The sequence below is a fragment of the Cupressus sempervirens genome, chromosome 3 (assembly GCF_028749045.1).
Source record: "Cupressus sempervirens isolate cs-2001-9-10 chromosome 3, ASM2874904v1, whole genome shotgun sequence".
Lineage (NCBI taxonomy): Eukaryota > Viridiplantae > Streptophyta > Pinopsida > Cupressales > Cupressaceae > Cupressus > Cupressus sempervirens.
The window spans coordinates 270652583-270672484 of record NC_143120.1 but is presented as its reverse complement, the minus strand read 5'-3'; the positions used below and the strand labels follow the sequence as shown (position 1 = coordinate 270672484).

Sequence of the window (19902 nt, the reverse complement as noted above, 5' to 3'; positions counted from 1 at the left end):
CATGATGTTTTAGGGCTCCCAATTTTGGAGAGTTTACATAGAGTGAAATAGGAGGAAGGCAATCATATTTATGAATAACATATTTTTGAACACATTTTTTTCTAATACATTATTTCTAAAATAGTTACATATTTTGAATTAAGGTTTAAAACCTTTTCTCATCAAAATCAACTAAGATGACCACATCAAAAAAATAGATTGAACCATGGAACATAAGATAGTATATAATGTCCACTACAATGATAAAAAGATAGGGTGCAAAAGAAAAACCATTTTCCTATAGGTCTCGATAGAGTGAAGTAAGGTTTCCTCTCACCAACTAAAATGGTAGTAAATTAATATAGAAAAAGTGTTTGAATGATACAATAGTGTTATTTTGGGAACAAAATATCTTCAAGAATCATCATTATAAAATTCCTTTTTACATGTTCATACACCTTTTCAAATTTTAGAAGCACCATGTCAAAAAAATGGCTTATTTCCTTGGACTGAAAAAGGGCCTCCTAGAAATTGAGGAGGCTTTCAATTATTTATTTCCCTTTTACAAACCAAATTTGGGTGGGTTCACTACTTTCTAAAAAATAAAATCCTATTCTTTTGTTTGAAATTTTGAAATAATTGTATAAAATACACTCTACAAGATGATAGACTTCAAATTTGTGATAAGGGATGAATATCAATATTTAGAGATCAATTTAATAAGGTTGTTACTAATTTCATTGCCGAAGGAATCTTTAGAGATAGAGCCATGATATATTTGATAGATTTCTCAATTTTATTTTTGTTACAAGGGCTAGAATCATCATCCCTAGTGATCATTTTAGAAATAAAATTCTTGTTTGTATTGTTTATTATCTCTTATGGTTAATATATTACTATCAAATTTCTTATATTCCTTCAAAATATTCTCTTGGTACGTTATGTTCTTAATCTACTTTCAAAATATATTTTATAGATTCCCTAGCTTTCTCATTCTCAAGTACCCTTAATCTCCATTTTTAGCTTAAGTCATTTTGGATCTAGTTTTCATATCTTTGATTCAACCTTGTAAAGAAAATCAGCTTCGAAATCTCCCAATCACCAACAATTTAAAACAAATTCATTGCTCTAGAGATTTATCGTTGTCAATGGGATACAAAAGATTAATTTAGAATTTTTTATGGTAACGAGATACGATCAACATAGGAAGCATAGGTGGCAAGTCGTTGAACACGAATTTGAGAATAATGATGACAATTTCCAAGTATGATGTAAGTATCTTTGGTGTATATTCACCATAGGTCCTACAAGTCAAGGAAAATTAGGTATTATGAAAGTGAGGAAACATACAACCCAGTCTTGGAAGGCACTTGATGTTGAATTTACAAATATGATATCTCAGTGCACATGCTTATTTACTTGATAGATTTCTATTTGATATTTGACTAGTAAAATTCATAACCAAAAAAAGGATTCACTTTTCTATTAGGAATACTCCTTACAATAAAGCACTAAAAAATTGATATTCAAAATCTTGTCAGTAAATTACAAAGCATTACTTCTACTAGAAGAGAGTGAGGAACTATATTAAAAAATGATATCATAACCATTAATTTTTTGATATAGGAGTGAAAAACTAAATTCAAAAGTTTGGAGCTAAACATTAATATTTGATAGAAGAGGAAAAATTTAAATCTTGGAAGAAGGATACTTTTGGGGATGGATTTTTTTCATAAAACCTATTATTAATAATGGTTTGGATGAAGTTCCAAAGTTTATTTAAGACACTAGTACATTTGACCCCAATTTTCGACCAAAATTTTTGACCATCTATTAAAATGTTTTAGATTGGTCGAAATATGCAAGGAAAAATATCTTTTTTTAAAAATCCATGCCCGTGTTGGTCGAATTTTCGACCAACACGAGCTTCATATGTTAAAATTTTTTTTAAAAGTGGGAAAAACTCATTGTTGCTGAGGATGAAAATGGAGGAAGGGTTTCACAGGCTGGAGGAGGCAAAGGCAAAGGTTTTTGAGAAAGGGGCATCTATGTCTAGGGGGTGCGTGGAGATGGGTGTGGTAGCAGCGGTGTTAATGAAATCCTTGCAATCAATGTTGTTGTCTGCTAATGAGGAGGCCAAGTTAGGGCTGAAGATGAGAGTGGCGACGTTGGTTAATGAGGATGAGGTGTTTTGATAATGCAGGATCTGTTAATTGTTGGTTTCGACATCACTAGTGCAACAATAGAATGGGCAATTGTAAAACTCATTCATAATCTAGATAAAATGGAAAAATTCCAAGGGGAGTTAGAGGAGGTTGTAGGTCATAGTTGAAGAGTGGAGGAATCTGATATTGATCATCTACCTTACCTTCATGCAATGGTGAAAGAAGTGCTTCGATTGTATCCTCTTGGTCCTCTTTTGATCCCTCATAAAGCATCAAGATCTTGTGAAATAGGGGGTTTGTGATCCCCAAAGACACACAAGTATGGGTTAATGTGTGGGCGATTGTGAGGGATCCTGTTGTGTTGGAAGGAGCCTTCCAAATTTATGTGAGAGAGGTTTTCGGAGGGAGAGGGAGCTACTGTGGACTTTAAGGGACAAGATTTTGAGCTTTTATCATTTGGAGTAGGGAGAAGAATATGCCTAGGGCTTCCTTTGGCTAATAAGATGCTTCATTTAATTTTCGATTCGCTGGTTCACTCCTTCGACTGGAGTCTTCCTAATGGAATGAGCACAAAGGAACTAGACATGGACTATATATTTAGAGTGGTATTGTGGAAGAGTCAGAATTTGGAAGCAATCCCACTACACCTGCAACATCACTTGTATTAATTCTTCAATATTAAGGTAATTTCTTCAATATGTTGGATCACAAAGTCTAATATGATAATGCCATTTAGAATGGAGGTGTCATAATAGATTTAGTAAGTTGACTGACTTTCCCTACAATAATTTTATTAGTGTCTAAGACTCTAAAGTATCAAGAAAAGTGACATCTGTGTACACAACATAGTGAATGAGGGCTACCATTTCTTTCTCAGGTGTCACACCTCTGCATCAAGAGAGACATACCCATACAACGTAGACCCTTTCTGCACTCTACATGGCACTACTTTTGTGCATATCAATGAGTTTGAATGCAATATTATAAATAATTTCTGCATGCAACTTCTTACCATTATATACTTATTTTTGTTTAAATTAATATGATCATAAACGAGTTTGAAATTTGTATTAGAAAGACTTTGAGATTTTTATATTGTTTTTGTAATGTAATATGGGTCTTATTCAATGTTATACTACTTCTCTGAGTGTGTTTCATATTGTTTCAAGGAAATTCAAGGAAATTTGGATTTATTTGTAGCTACGGGTTCTTGTGCTTTGTCTTGATAATAAAACATGTAATTGGCACCAGATGGACATTCTAGATTATCTACTTTGAAATGTGAATTTGTTGACATATGGGGTGAAAACCTCTAATGTATCCTTGGCATGCACTGATAATAAATGGCATATTTTTATCCTGATGTCCAAGCCCACAAGTTATGTGGAGTAACAATGGTTGAATATCGAAGTCTTTGAGAGAACCTTGGAGACATTACGACTCATTTATTGGATCTTTATTACTAACTCCTACTTAAGATCCATGTGGAAGGGTTTGGGTTTATCACTAGTCCATAAATATTGTCATGCATAAATGTTAAAATGCCAGTATCATTACTATTAACGAAATATATTTCCACTGGGTTTATAAAACTCTTTATAGAGTCATTTACCAAAAGCTCTCTATTAATAGGCTCTAAAAATACTCTATTAATAGACTTTAAAAATACTACATTTTCAATAATAAGCATTTATAACTGATATAGTACAAGGCTAAAAAATCCATTTATTTAGATTCTTTTTTTTTTTAACGCTGCTAACTCTTCGGAGCCCTTTATTCATCTAGCTCAATTGCAAATGTTCTGCTCTAGAACACAAACATTTATGTGCTTTAATTCAATGGAGAGTGTTGTATGGGGGCGTTTCTAAATTTATTTAGGTCAATTGCAAATCAACAGCTCTGTGTCGATCTCCAGCTGCAACATCTATAGGAAAGATGGCTTTGATTTCATTCATGTCATCTGCTGTCAATTTTACCAAGAGAGAAGATATTATCATCCAGGTTCTTCATCTTGGTGGTTCCAGGAATGGGCACAACATCATTTCCTTGGTTTTGAACCCATGCAAGAGCAACCCGGAATGGGCTGCACCCTTTTCTTAAACTGATCTTACTTAGCTTTAGTAATAGATCTTGGTTCCGCTCAAGATTCTCACCTTAAAACCTTGGATTTCCCTGTTTAACAGATCAATTATTATGATATGAAACAATCAACAATGACAAAATCAAATCAAATTAATTTTCACCTTTATTGTCAGTCTTGTCATGTAGATTTTTTTTAAGATTTTACTTTGTTGTTCAGTCTCAATGTTTGAACTCAACATCATATCATCTTTAAAATGGTACAATTATTAAATGGAAAGAAAAAAATCCTATCCTTTACCTTACGAAGTCATTATCCGTCACACTTTGAAGAAGTTTTCCTCTTGTGCTGAAGAAACCCATGCCTAAAGGACTGTATGGAACAATCCCAATCCCCAACTCCCTATGAATGGAATAAAATGAAATAAAATAAATATAAGTAAGCTTGTATTCCTTATCTAAGTTCAAATGGAACAAAGTTCAAAAAAAATCTTATTAAAAACTTCAACTTTTGGTATATACTGTGAACCCAATTCACAAATATTTATTCTCAGTTCTCTGCAATCTATAAAGTAAACATTGAATCACTGACTGTTGAGGTATTATATCGTCACAACGTTTACCTAGAGGTGGGAATAATTTGGGCCTCAGAATCCCTACTCCAGAGAGACCATTCAAGCTGCACAACAGTGATTGGATGCACTGCATGGGCCCTACGGATTGTTGAAGTAGAGGCTTCAAACAGACCTACATATTTTATATTTCCCTCTTCTACTAACTTCTTTAGTTCACCCATCTGTATAAAAGGAAAACTGATTTGCTTGTTATCAGATTTCTTATGTTTTGCTAGGCGTCGGTAAAGAGCTAGAGGGATACAATCTTGCCCTCCAAAGCCATACAACCCTGATTATTAGACACATATTTTCTAGTGAAATTAGAAGTTTGAAATTTTGATTTTGTTGTTTCTGAGACAAATTCATTGACTCATGTTACATTAGCTTCATAAGAACTCATCTCTCATGACAATAAGTTGGAGTAGTATTGCACTTAGTGACCTTTTGGAAAGGCTTAATGCTTCACCTTATTAGCATCATCTAAATGTAATGAGTACTACATGTTCCATTCATTCTTATGAAAAATGAGTTCTTGTGAACCACTATTAAAATAACTTGTGTCAATGCGTTTCACTAGAAAACCACATAGTTGAATCCTTGTAGTAAAATCACAATTTGACTTGCTGTAGAAAATATTTCATACTTATCAATCTCAAGAATTGATATGTAAAATATATTTCTCACATCAAATCAAATTCAAGATTCAATTATGTAGTTTTTGGAGAAAAACCATTGCCCAAAATTTTATAAATAAGATTAAAATAAAAAACCTATCACAGTAGTACAGATTTTGAATCTTAAAACTTACAGCACCATGACAAAATAGTATTTTGGTGCAAGGTTAAGGGTTTGGAATCCAAATACTTATAGTAGCTTCTATGGGTACAGTAATATCCACCCTATGCTAGTAATAAAGATCAATGTAGTCTATATCAAGCCTCTTGAGGCTTGCTTCACAGGCAGCCCTGACATATGCAGGATCTCCCTTCACACCAAATTCTCCATTACTCCAAGTCAATCCAAACTTAGTTACAATATACACCTTCTCTGTGATACCTTTCAGAGCCTATTTAGGAAGGAACAATAAAAGCATTATGCACGGTGTTAGAACAATCAAGCTTAGAGAATTAATAGATTAAGAAATGGAAACAATATGAGATGGAAACAAGATGTGCATCTTTTGATCAATCAATGGTTTTAAAAAATGCATCTTTTGAGTAATATTGATCACTTTTCAGTGATGGGTTATATAGTTTTCAGCTATGTAAGGATTTGGTACAGTTGATGCTTCCATAGCTCATAATTATGTTATAATGTTGAATTACTTTTCAGAAGAGTCTTCTAGTGCAAGCTGGAAAAGAAACGTTAGAACTAAAGTATAAACACACAAGAGAGCTTGTTAGATTTGTTTACATGAATGATCCAATGTTTTCCAAGATGACACAAAATAAAATAGCATGTATGGTAGAACCATTTTTTAAATTGTAAAGTGAAGCTTCTTGACACCTAACATATAGAAACTGTTATCCAAATTTTCTCATCTACATCACCACTTATCAGTTATAGTAGTAATCTTAAACTATATCATAGCAGTAACTGGGAGCCAGGCATGCTCAGATCAACATGTATGGTAGTCACAATCAAACATGGATTTCAAGAATTTTTAAGGAAATGAAAGGATTTCATTTTATTCATGCTGCCTATCCAAGAACCTTGAATGGCACAAAGAAATCTTACTCCTTTTGTCATATATTCTATCTTGTCTATATTTATAAGATGTGTCTGTATAATCTTTTGTCTAACATGAGAAGTCATACAAAATATTTGGAAATACCTTCATCTCTGAGTTACACGACATAGAATCATGCTAAATTGCTTTAATCCACCTTAGGTTCAGATTTCTTGATTATGCTTTGCAAATATTGATACACTTTTATCCTCTTTTGTAAATCCAATTTGACATTATTTGATTGGTAGTTTCTCTATATTATGCATTAATGGTAGTCCATGTTCAGAGAATGTAATCCCATCTTTGTTATATGAATAGAGTTCGCATAAGAGATGTTGGTATGGTTTTTATAAAGCAGGTTAACAACTCCATCTTCTAAGTTCTTTCTTATAAATGGACATTTGGATATGGTGATAGTAATGAAGGGTCTATATTGGTCAATATGATTGTGTTGGAACAGACAAGAAAAGGAAGTAATCAAAACAATTAAGAAACACATTGCCAATAAGAATCCTAAGATCCAAATTCTTTCTCTGACGGTTAGTATTGAATAATATTATAAATTTCTATATACATTTTGATTTATTTTAAGTTATCATTACTGAGATATTTGGTTGAATTCTGAGTGCAAAAAATTTACTATAGTAAGAATTCATTTATGATTGACTTTGATGGATAACTTTGATTTAATATTTGCCTGGTTATTTTTGCAGCGATTAGAGACACTTACAAAAAATTGTGGTGATATTGTTCACTTGCAAGTTGCTGAGAGAGATGTGCTACATAAAATGGTCAAGATAGTAAAGAAAAAGGTCTGTAAAAAAAGCTTTTGTGTAACTTGCACATGTTTTTCTGGGTTGTAGCTTAAACAATTTTCGGTTTATGCTCTTAGTGTATATTTTCAGCAGTCCTTTATGTGGGTTTTATTTGTATTTTATTTTCTAGCCTGATTTAAATGTTAGAGAAAAGATCTTGGTCCTACTAGATACATGGCAGGAAGCTTTTGCGGGGTCAAATGGAAGATATCCACAATATTATTCTGCATACCACGAGTTACAGGTAAGGAAAAAAATAAAATGAATCTTAAGGATGTTCAACAAATCTCATGTTTTTCAAGGGTAGATTGAATATATTTGACTGACTCTGCCAAATGGCAGGGTAAAACATTGACCTTGAGATTGACCCTCATTTTTGTTACCTAGATTTCCTTTCTAGCTCCCATACTTTAAATGCCATTTGGAAGTAGTGTATATTGTTAAACTATTCCAGGATGCAGTGCAGTAGTGATGTTGGCATAATGACATTAGTTAGTAATTAATTTCATGCTACATGTTCTTAGTTTGAAGTTTTATTTGTCATTTTAGAGCCCAGTGGCTCTAGGGCCTTGAGTATGGTAACTTGAGAGAGTGCATGAATTGTTTATTATTGCATGAATTGTTTGTTATTGCATATTAAAATGTGATTGCTTGCCTCAGTTTGCTACATTTGTAGATGCTTTTAGGCTTTCCAGAAAACAACAATAATTATGTTACGGTTGCTCAAGTATCTTCTACAGTCACTCCTCAAAGATCTATTTTAAGTTTTTATCTTAACCAATGGAAGGCATCAACTCCTTATGGAAATTGCCTTTTAGGTACCTACCAAAAATGGTATGATTCTTCAGAATGATGGGGCTCCTGCACAAGCAGCATAATGATCTCTTTATGGGATTAATTGGATTTTGCCCAAAAATAACAAGTCCCACAACACAAGTTATTTATAAATAGTATTCTATATATAAAATATGTAATTGCAATTCAATTTAGAGAAAATTGTATCAAGGATTTATGATCATTATACAAATGATATTGAAAATAGAACACCCTAAATTCACTTGTATCCATTTCACTGCATACTTCTAATATCTGACCATATTAGGAATTTGGTAGAAAAGCTTCATAGGATGCTGGGAGAGTTAAGACTATCCTCCTCAATTAAACTCAAGGGCACATAATGAGTGTCCAAGTCATATGGCCCCTTGGGCCATGAGAATGGCAAGACATCTATCATCTTGTAGTTGTTGTAGATGGCATGGTTACTCTCGTTGATGTTATTTCTTTGTTGATAAATATATCTATTGCATTTTCCTTGGTTTGTTAAATGGGAAGTAATCTAAGGGGAGAACACTTCGTTATTTTTCCAAGTAAGTGTTTTTATAAATATAAAATGATAGCATTATTTAGACTTGCACAATACACCAAATTTTTCTTTGCTTCAAGCGACTTGGAGGGGTGATTTGGTGAGCTGACTCGGCGAGCAGACTTGGTGAGCGAACTTAAAGAGTTAAGCAATCTCACAAATTTCAAAAGAAAATTTGACAATTAATCCAACAATAAGATGCTACTCTAACTAAGTGCAAAGAAAAGAAGGTTATTCATGATATTCAAAGAATGAGTTTGATGAGAAAAACAAGTGCAAATATACGAATCTGAAGAACATAGAGTAAATCATACAGGCCTCTAGAAATTCAAGAAATAATACAGCTCACAATTAATATTTTATATCTTCTATACATGCTAGGCTGGAATGCTTTTTCCTTTATGGAATTTTTTTTGGGCTTCTACATGCTTTTTGGTCTATGAAACCTTGCTTTGTCAAGCCTGCCTGGGATGTACGAAGTTTTACCACAATTGGAAGAGAGATTTCTTGGTAGTGGGCCAAAAACAAAAGGATAATAAAATGTGTATCATCTAATATCTCACTGAGAAACTGACTTCAACAGATTGCTGGTATTCTGAATAAGAAGAAGCTAAACAAGGAAACATTAAACTGACAGAAGAAGCAATCCTTGAACTCTGCAAATGTTTTGAAGATTAAACCATGTATATTCAGTGTGATGAGAATGAGATATGATATTATTGGTGTGAACACATATTTCTTATAGGAAATGGTTCTTCTATCAGAACTAATGGTCTTACTATTAGACAAAGGCCATCAAGGAGATGGGTTGCAGAGATAGAAGACAACATTCAAAAGATCAGTTTGTTGGGCACCTTTGACACTGGAAAGGATGAAGCAGCCTGCCTTTTGAGGGGCAAAGAGACTGCCAAGATGCTCCTCCTCAGGTTCAAGGATGCCCGTGCCAGAAACAAGACTATCAACTCTAATTCAAGTCCCAATTTTCTCTCTGATTCTGAGCCAAATTGTCTCAGGAATCATTTCATACAGTCAAAAGTCAAGTTGGGAACATAGTATCTCAGCTCTAATACCCATGTCCAAAATGCTGAACTTACCTTCAGAGAAGTCCTCATGCATTGGAAGTAGGATTTCCAGCCTAACAAACGTGCACATTACTCCAAGTAAGTCCATGGGTGAGGGGAATTTCGAAGGTAAAGACAATGACTCAACTGGTTTTTCTCACAACTCTATACAACAGAGACATAGTAATGGTGAAAGACAATGGCTGTAAATGTTAGTGAACCATAATTTGGTAAACTTTTAGTTTTCCATCCCTTATCTCTCTTCTATTTAAAAATGTTCTTTGTTTTGGTAAACTTTTAGTTTTCCATCACCTTGCCGATTAGGATCCGCCTTGTAGATTTGAGGTGACATGTTTGGATTGGATCTAGTTTAGGTCCTTGTTTATGAGTTTTGTGCCCAGATTTGGGTCTTATTTCATGTGGCTAAGGCCTATATGTTTCATGTTCTGGGCCGAGGCCCACATGTTACCCTTTTGAGGTTAGATCTGTCTCAAACTTAGCCTAGTATATGTTCCCAAATTCACACCCTATATGCTAAAGCCCTAGCCACTTGGATCTAGGCCTAATTAAGCCTGTATGTCAGCTATTGGGGCCTAATCAAGCCCATTCTACATTGAATTATGGACTTGTCTAATTAGATCAGGTCCATTCATTAGACCCAAAGGCTGTTTAAATAATTTTTAGGCTCCAATCTCGAGTTTTGAGCTTCATGTTTCATCATAGGCCTAATTATAGGCATCATTATATCTAGTTTAAGCTTGATTTGGTCATATAAGGCCCATGTGTTTCATTAAAAAGGGCTTGCTGATTGGTTGATATTATATGGGTCTTTAGGAATGTGCCAACACTCCCATAGGAATCTGGCACCTGAGAGGAATCAGTCATGGAGAAAAGAGAAGAGTGAGCATTGCCTTAGAAATTCCTATGAGCTAGTATAATAATATGGTTCATTGGTTCAATAGATCTCAAAGTTTTTCATTTTTCCACTTAATAATTATCATAACATAACTATTGTTCCTCCATATTGGTATTGGTTATGAGTGTTGCATGCTTATTATTGCTCAGTCATATGTTGATTGATGTCCTCTTGATTATTTATATTTATTGATACAACTTCTCCTTATTTGTGTATCATCCTGTTACATAGTAATCATGGACCATCATTGGATATACATATGATCATTGATCAATTATCACTTGGTTTTTGGTCTTCATAGTAGCTATCATACTTATCAGCACTTGGGAACCGGAATACCCATTATGGATTCCTCATTTTCTATTATGTATCACTCCATATTGATTTAGTAATTGGTTCATTAACCAAATCACTTCTTCTCATGATGTTGATGTGTATTGACTACTCTTCAACTTCTTCCATGTATGATGCAGATTGATATCTTAGCTACTAGTGAAAATAGTTCTAAATGACGATTTATCCATAGTTGTGATTCTCTAATATGAGTACTTTCCTTCATCTAGGAATGATTTCTCAATAGTAGATGTCACGCTGAGGATCCTTCACCATTTGATCATGGATAATCTTGTGATGGTTATTGCTTTACAATTTACATGATGACTAGTTTGAAGATGTCATGCCAACTGCCCCTTTGAATGGTTTACCCATACAACATAAAGTGTTTGATGCTAATGAAAGCCTATATATGAACTACTTGAGCTTCTCCTTTCCTCTTGTTGGTAGTTGTAATGATTTTTATGCATCCATAAACAAAATCCACATCAACCTCTGATTGAAGACAACACAATTTACAGTTTAGAAACTATCATGTGTATGCCTATTGCTTGATGAAGATAAATACTGACTTAATTCCTTTATTTTGTCATCTCCTATGCTGCATCTTCTCAGTGTGAAAACAAAGGTTGTGATGTGTTTGACTATTTTTCATCTAGCAGTGCTAATGTATGTAACTTGATATCTTTCTGTTTTGATTTGTTTAATTTTGTAACAATATTAACTAGTTCCTGTTGTATTCAGATTGGTGGAGGTTCTTACTCATCTTTGTATTCAAGTTGTGGCATGGGTGGTGGATACTTAGGTGGCCGTGGCTCATCCTATTATTAAACTGTAAGTATAATTGTCTAATTTTTTACTGTAAAATTTTAGTCTCTAATAGTAAAGTCTAATCTTTTGTTTGTGAGACCTTATTGTGGTTTGAGTAGTAGACTACAAAGCTGTCTTAGTATGATGTCTCTTTAACACATCTCTATGGCATACAGGTATGTGATCATGAGGCTACCATAGCCTGGAATAGAATCAAGCTCTGAGAGGCATAACTTAATTTTTTAAAGGCAACATTCTTTTTATATGAGAAGAGGTTATTGTAGCATGAGGTGGCTGAATGAGAATCGAAGTGCAGAAATATTATACAAGCTACTAGTTGGTAGCTTGAGACATTTTCATCGAATGACTCTTGTAGATAAAGGATGATGAGCTTGCATATTTTGTCAATGCTTTTGACATCAACTGGAAGACATTTTTTTGCCACAAGTAACTTAGGTATCTAACTAAAATAATAAGATAGCTCAATATAAGCATAACTATATTGAAATACAGTATAGGATGCCCATGCAGAGTTTTGACCTTTATAGTTAAGAAGCTTAATGTAAAAAATCAAAAATCTCTGCCTATGTACATGCCATGTATCTTAGTTCAAGATAACTACCTTGTAAATGTTTTAGTTAATTTGATAAATTTCTTAATGGACCAGGTACCTTGACTATGGCCTGTGCAACTTCATTAATATTATAATATATCTTAGCCGAAGTGATAAACAGAAATTGTGGAGATGATATGCAAAACCTTAGTTTGAATGTGAGATGGACAAACAGATTCCCCTTTAGTCTTCCCTATGGAACTATTGTCAATTATCAACCATACAAATCTTTTTATCTCTTAGTTGCTACCTTTTAGAAGGAATTCAACTTAGGTAATGAAGGTCATTGAGTTTGAATGTGAGATGAGACACAGACTCATGTACTATTAGGAATATCCATTCATATGGAGCTCAGATGACTTTTCAACAACTTGCCAATTTATTTCTCATAGTTGCTTTACAATAAAATTGTAGTAGCTCTATGCTTTACAGTCTGCATTCTTAAAACAAACTTATGTAATGTGGTAAAAAACATTTGTGCTAGTTTTCTATTAATTATTTAATGAAAATGCTAGGAATGGTTTTTTCCTTCTGTAAGGTTGATTGATCATGATGCATCTTTATTTATCTAACAAGACACAAATTAAATACTGAGGCAAACCTAATGTTCAGTTTATTCATGTTCTTTGTAATTAGGATACAATGGCCAGGTGACTAGTTGATCCAAAGGAGGAGTTGAGGTTGATGTCTCAGGAAGTATGTGGTTATGTGGAAGTTATTCTGAATAGTCTTGCTGCAAATGTACCCAAAGTAAGAACCTTAGAACATCCTTGCATTAAAGCACTATATAAATAGGCCTTCTTCTGTATGGTTCTCATGAGTATTAACTTGTCCTTCAATGATTGACAGGTTGTGGTGCTCTGCCAAGTTGAGAAAGCCAAAGAGGAAATGCTGACTCAACTTTATAGCTCTGTTAGGTGAAGGTTAATTACATGTGGCTAATATGGCCATGGTACTAGTCATATTTTTTTTCTATGTTCCTCATATATTATTTTTCAATTCTACTTCAAACAGCTCTTAGAGTATAGCAAAGATTGAAGAACTTCTCCAAGAAGATCAGAATGCAAAAGGGAAACGTGAGAGATTCAAAAAATAGGCATCTTTATTGTCAAGAATTACTCATCAATTAAGTATCCATGATGTTCGAGCAACAAGTGATAATTTTTCTTCAAATGGAGGTACTTGATATATTAGTTTTTGTTAAGTGAAATGTTTGTTTTCATAGTAATTGAATAATATATTTAATTTCTTATAATGTTTATATCTATATATAGCTTCATATAAAGGGAGAATTGTTACAGTAGATCTGTAACCTCCATTATATTTAGAAGCTTCATATCTGCTTAATGTTCTTTATAATAGTATTTTATTGTGAAGATATATGTTGTTCATTTTTGTTGTCAAACAGAATTGCACTTGCATTTTAATATATGTTTTTAATGAATATTCAATTACAATAACTCAAAACCAAAATGATAAGAAAAATTATAGCAGATATTGAGAGGGATCATCACATTTGAGGAACCATCCATGTAGAGAAAAATATATTGAGATTATTTTGTTTGTTAGTGATGTCATTTTTCTCTACTCCTAGCTACATTCTGCAACTAAAAATAGTTGAAGCAAAGGAATATTCTGTACAGATATGATCTAAGAAAACCAACATATACTTTCTAAGCCTACAATAGTATCATTGGCTCAAAAATTTTAAATAACCATTTCTTTGCAAGGGCTGGCACAAGCTATATGCCTAAGGTGCATCAAATTGTTTGAATAGAGTTTGTCTCAAAGATAATACCTCTAACATTTACTTGCACCTTTTGAAAGACTTCTCTGACACTTAGCATAAAGAATAGGAGTCCCCATCTGGACATAACTTTTTAGGTAGATAATTAGACCAAATTCTTGTCGCTTAGCCCAAAAATTCCTAGAATCATGAAGACCTCATAGGAGGTTCAATTAATTGCACCAATCTGCAGAGGGTAGTCAAGCATACATGTAATCAGGAGTAACTTGAAAGAGTTTCTTACCACCAACCCATTTAATATTCTTCTACAAGCCAAAATTGCAATGTATTCTTGTATAACAATATTTGATTAGTTAACACAATTGCACACATGCCTAGATAAGTCCCCAACCTTATTTTTGCAAAGAGTTTGAGTTTGTTGGAAAGTTTGTGATTTGTTGGGTATTTGAGCAAGTATTCTCACAATTTGATGGTCCAATTGATATGGGTTCCCCTATTATGATTTCATGGTCAAGCCTTCATAAGAAATATCAAAATGAGTTTTGTCTCTTTCTTATCAAATTTTATATTTGATATCAATGTTCCTTCCCACAGAATTACCACTTGTGTTGGGGATGCTGCTACATTGCTTGCTATATGGCACATGCCATACATATTGATAGCAAACTTTTTGAAATCTAGTTTACTTTTCATGGGGTACTTAGATATGTTATTTTGCAGATTCTGCCTGATATTTCAGTTCTTCTCAATTTGTATATTGGCTATTTTCCTGCCCACGAATCTTGTCTCAGGGCAATTAAGCTTTTAGAGTATATGGTGACTAGATGCATTTGGCATCTTCACAAATTGATTCATGACCACTATCATTTGATACCTATCTTGTTGGTATTTTTTTTGTGAAAGAAATATATAGTGTTGTAATAGTCATTATTTTTACTCCAAAATCAAGTTATGGATGTCATATTAGGTTTTGTTGGAGGAAGGCTTGGGGTTGGACTTAGTTAACTACCTTGCCATAATTATTGGTCCTTTTTAAATTTAATTTGAACATCACTTCTTATGGCCATTGATGTTACCTTGATGTGGGAAACAATGAAAATCAGAGCTATGTCTATGTTTAAGGAGTCAAAATTGAGAATGTAGAGAGTTTGTGAAGGGAGAAATGTCTAATTATTGAGGGTAAAGTCAGGTTCTCATCAAATAATATAATTGCCCCAATTTTGATTTGTAAAGGATCTTGATAGCATTTCCTGAAGTCTCAGAAAAGAAAATTGTTAGTTGGGGAAAATCTATTTAGTCATCCATCTTATCTTTCTGGACCAAGTCTCTCAGTAATAAATTGTAGTGCCATTTAAAGATTTACAAGTTTATCATAGAGGCTTCAAAGTAGTTTCAATTAAATATGCAATTTTTCTTTAGTGTTGATTGAGTACAAGAAATTATATTTTTATGTTCTTGTTGCATATGGTGTAGAGCTTGTTGACATCTTATATTGGGTGTAGAAGACAATGGTCCTGCTGCAAAATATGCTAAATGTATAAGTTTTGACTCAAACCCTCCTCGCAGTTGAATTCTGATAAATTAACATAATTTGATACACTGGAAACAATACTCATATGGGAATTAAAGTTACAATATCCATAAAGATAGAGGTTTCACACATCACATATCCTTTTGTTATCCATTGATTACATGATCAATAAAGTTAACTAAAATCTCTACATTTCATGTTATATCCATTTGCAGCATGTGCCTCATGGCTATGTTTTTGTGATGGGTGATAACTGGAACAACAACTGTGACTCTCATGTTTGGTAAGTAGAGTGGAAGCTTAAGTTTCTAATAGACTGTGTGCCACCTATATTTGTATATTTGACTTTTAAATGGACTGACTCTGATTTGTCTTATTTTAAAACAGGGGATCTCTTCCTGTCAAGAACATTCTAGGAAGATATGTAATGTGTTATTTGTGACTGTCACAATTGGGATCCGACATATACAGACATCATTAGAAATTTAGAGGCACGAGATTTGCCAGGATGTTACTTGACAATATATTTTATGACAACATGAATTTCTTTTTGTGGAGAAAATCCTAGTAGTAGTCATGCATCATATGCAACCTTCAAATATTGGTAGGGACCCTGGTGGATAGAAAACTAGTGGTTGTGAGTATGTGTCATTGGAGTATCAATTCCTGACTGGGGTAAAGCTTCTTAGGAAAATGCTTCTATAGTAAAATGAGCAACTGCAGACTCTGCAGACTCACTTCTCAGTCACATAATTTGGTGGTTGTAATTTCCTTATGTTTCTGATTATGAGATACTACTTGAATTCTTTACAATTCATTGAATATAGAAATAGTTTCTTGTATTAAAGTAATATTTGAATGATTCTTAATTCCAAATGCATATACAGTATGGTTCAGATCAAAATAATTATGATTGCATAACAATCAAGATGATATATATTTTCTATTTCTGATATACAAGAAATTACATGCAATGACTGAGGAAATTCTCAGTACCTTGTACTGTTCGTTGTGTCTGATATACAAGTAAGAATTTGCAAATATGCAGGTCGTCTCTGATATAACTTTATATTTATGCTCTAAATAATGTGATAAGTTGTCTGATATGACAATATAAATATACTCAAAGATGATGTCGTTTCTGATGGTAGACTTTATATGCCTGCACTGAATGGGTGCCAAAGGCAATATGCTCTCTTACAAAGAGATCATTGTGAGATACAAAATATAATAAGTTCTTCCAATCATCCTGAGTTGAATGATAGAACTACCTTTTTACAGCTTTCATTAGAAATGATTAGTCTTGTTGTAAATGACGTGAGTTATCTCTCTTTTCAGTCGCACCCTTTCATAATACTCTATAATCACTTCTCTTATGATCCAGATTCGTTTGTTCACAATAAGCACTAGGTGGGGGTGACTTGGTGAGCTGACCTAGGGGTTGGACTTGGTGAGTGAACATAAAGAGTCTAGTTGGTGAGCATACTTGAATTGTCAGCTTGGCGAGCTGACTAGGGGAGTCAGCCTGGCGGTCGGCCTAGCGAACTAACATGGCAAGTCGACTTAAAGTGGCAAGTTGGTGGGGCAAGTGGGGGTGACTTGGTGAGCTGACCTGGAGACTTGGTCTAGGGGGTGGACTTGGTGAGTGAACTTAGAGAGTCGACTTGGTGAGCATACTTCAATTGTTAGCTTGGCGAGCTGACTTAGGGAGCTGACCTGGCGATCTAACATGGTGAGTGGGCTTAAAGTGGTACCTTGGTGGGGCAAGTTGGTGAGCCAACTTAGCGAGGCCACTTAGAGACGTGACATAGCGAGCTGACTTGGTGAGCAAGCTCGATGAGCAGACCTAAAGACTGACCTTGATGAGGCACTTTGGTGGGGTGACTTGATGACCGAACTCAAGAGTCAACTTGGCGAGCATACTTGAACAGTCGACTTGGTGGGGCAAGTTGGCGAGCTGACTTAGTGAGTCCACTTGGTGAGGTGAGAGGTGAGTCAACTTGGTGTGGCGACTTGGCGAGCTGACTTGGTGAGCAGACTTAAAGAATGACCTTGATGAGGTGCTTTGGTGGGGTGACTTGATGAGCAAAATTAAAGAGTCAACTTTGTGAGCGTACTCGAACAATTGACTTGGTGACATGACTTGGTGGGCTGGCTTGGTGAGCCGACCTAGCATGCGTACTTGAATAGTAGACTTGGTGAGCTGACTAAAAGAGTCAACTCATTGAGGTGACTGGGTGGGAGTGACTTGGCAAGCTGACCTGGAGAGTTGACCTAGGGGATGGTCTTGGTGAGAAAACTTAGAGTCGACTTGGTGAGCGCACTTGAATTGTCGGCTTGGCGAGCAAACTTGAGGACTTGGTGGGACATGTGGGCAAGCCAACTTGGTGAGGCGACTTGGTGACATGAATTGGTGGGCTGGCTTGGCGAGCCAACCTTAAAGAGTCAACTTTGTGAGTGTACTCGAACAATTGACTTGGTGACATGACTTGGTGGGCTTGGCGAGCCGACTTGGCATGTGTACTTGAATAGTAGACTTGGTGAGCTGACTTAAAGATTCAACTCGTTGAGGTGAATCGGTGGGGGTGACTTGGTGGCCTAACCTAGAGAGTTGACCTAGGGGGCAGACTTGGTGAGCAAACTTAAAGAGTTGACTTGGTGAGCATACTTGAATTGTCAGCTTGGCAAGCTGACTATGGGAGTCAGTGATATGGCGAGTCGACTTAAAGTGGCAACTTGGTGGTGCAAGTTGGTGAGCTAACTTATCGAGGCCACTTGGTGAGGTGACTTCATGAAGCAACTTGGTGAGCCAACCTACTAAGTGTACTTAAAGACTGACCTTGATGAGGCGCTTTGGTTGGGTGACTTGATGAGAAAACTTAAAGTGTCAACTTGGCGTGCTGACCAAGTGAGTTTACATGGTGAGCAAGCTTAGAGAAGCAACTCTATGGGGCAAATTCATAAGCACACTGAGTGAGCCCACTTACTGGGGCAAGGTGGTAAAACCACTAGGTGATTCAACTTCGTGAGTTGACTTAATGAGTCAACTTGTTGAGGTGACTGGGTGGGGGTGACTTGGTGAGCTGACCTAGAGAGTTGGCCTAGGGGGCAGACTTGGCGAGCGAACTTAGAGAGTCAATTTGGTGAGCATACTTCAATTGTCAGCTTGGCAAGCTGACTTGGGGAGTCAGCCTGGTGATCTAACATGGTGAGTGGGCTTAAAGTGGCAACTTGGCGGGGCAAGTTGGTGAGCCGAGTTAGCGAGGCCACTTAGAGACATGACATGGCGAGCTGACTTGGTGAGCAAGCTCGATGAGCGGACCTAAAGACTAACCTTGATGAGGCACTTTGGTGGGGTGACTTGATGATCGAACTCAAAGAGTCAACTTGGCAAGCATACTTGCACTAGTGCATTTGGGTTCATTTTTTGACCTTCATTGATCAAATTTTCGACCCAATTTTCGACCAAATTTGACCAACCCATTGGTCAAAATTTTTTTGGTCAAAATTTTGACCAACTCACTGGTACATGATTTGTCTCAATAATATAACTAATTATATATTGTTCATATTAGTTACTATTAGTTTTTTTCAGGAATTCTATAAAATAGTTCACATGCCTTACGTATGATATGACATTTTGCATGCATCCTGCACTCTCTCTCATCTAGCTAATGATGGATTACGTAGAGTGATCTGAAACAATGATGCTAAAAAACACACAATCAAATCCAAAATGAACTTGCACTACAAATGGATTGTGGAAATCTGATATTGGTAAAATTGCATGCATGTCTACTAGGACAATCACAACTTAAACATATATTTGTCCTGGTAGACATGCATGCAAAATTAACAATATCAGATTTCCACAATCCATTTGTAATGCAAGTTTGTTTTGGATTTGATTGTGTGTTTTTTAGCATCATGGTTTTAGATCACTCTCCGTAATCCATCATCAGCCGGATGAGAGTGCCAGATGCATGCAAAATGTCATATCATACGCAAGGCATGTGACTATTTTATAGAATGCCTGAAAAAAAATTTACACCTACCTGTTGGTAGAAATTTCTACCTTCATTGGTCAAAATTTTTGACCTTCATTGGTCGAAATTTCTACCTTCATTGGTCAAAATTTTTGACCTTC

At 35.1% G+C, this 19902-nt stretch overlaps 1 pseudogene; it reads right to left on the bottom strand.

The window, feature by feature from the left end:
- Positions 1-4018: 4018 nt before the first annotated feature.
- On the bottom strand, positions 4019-11064 carry LOC149565957 (putative aldo-keto reductase 2; annotated as a pseudogene).
- Between the last annotated feature and the right edge of the window lie 8838 nt (positions 11065-19902).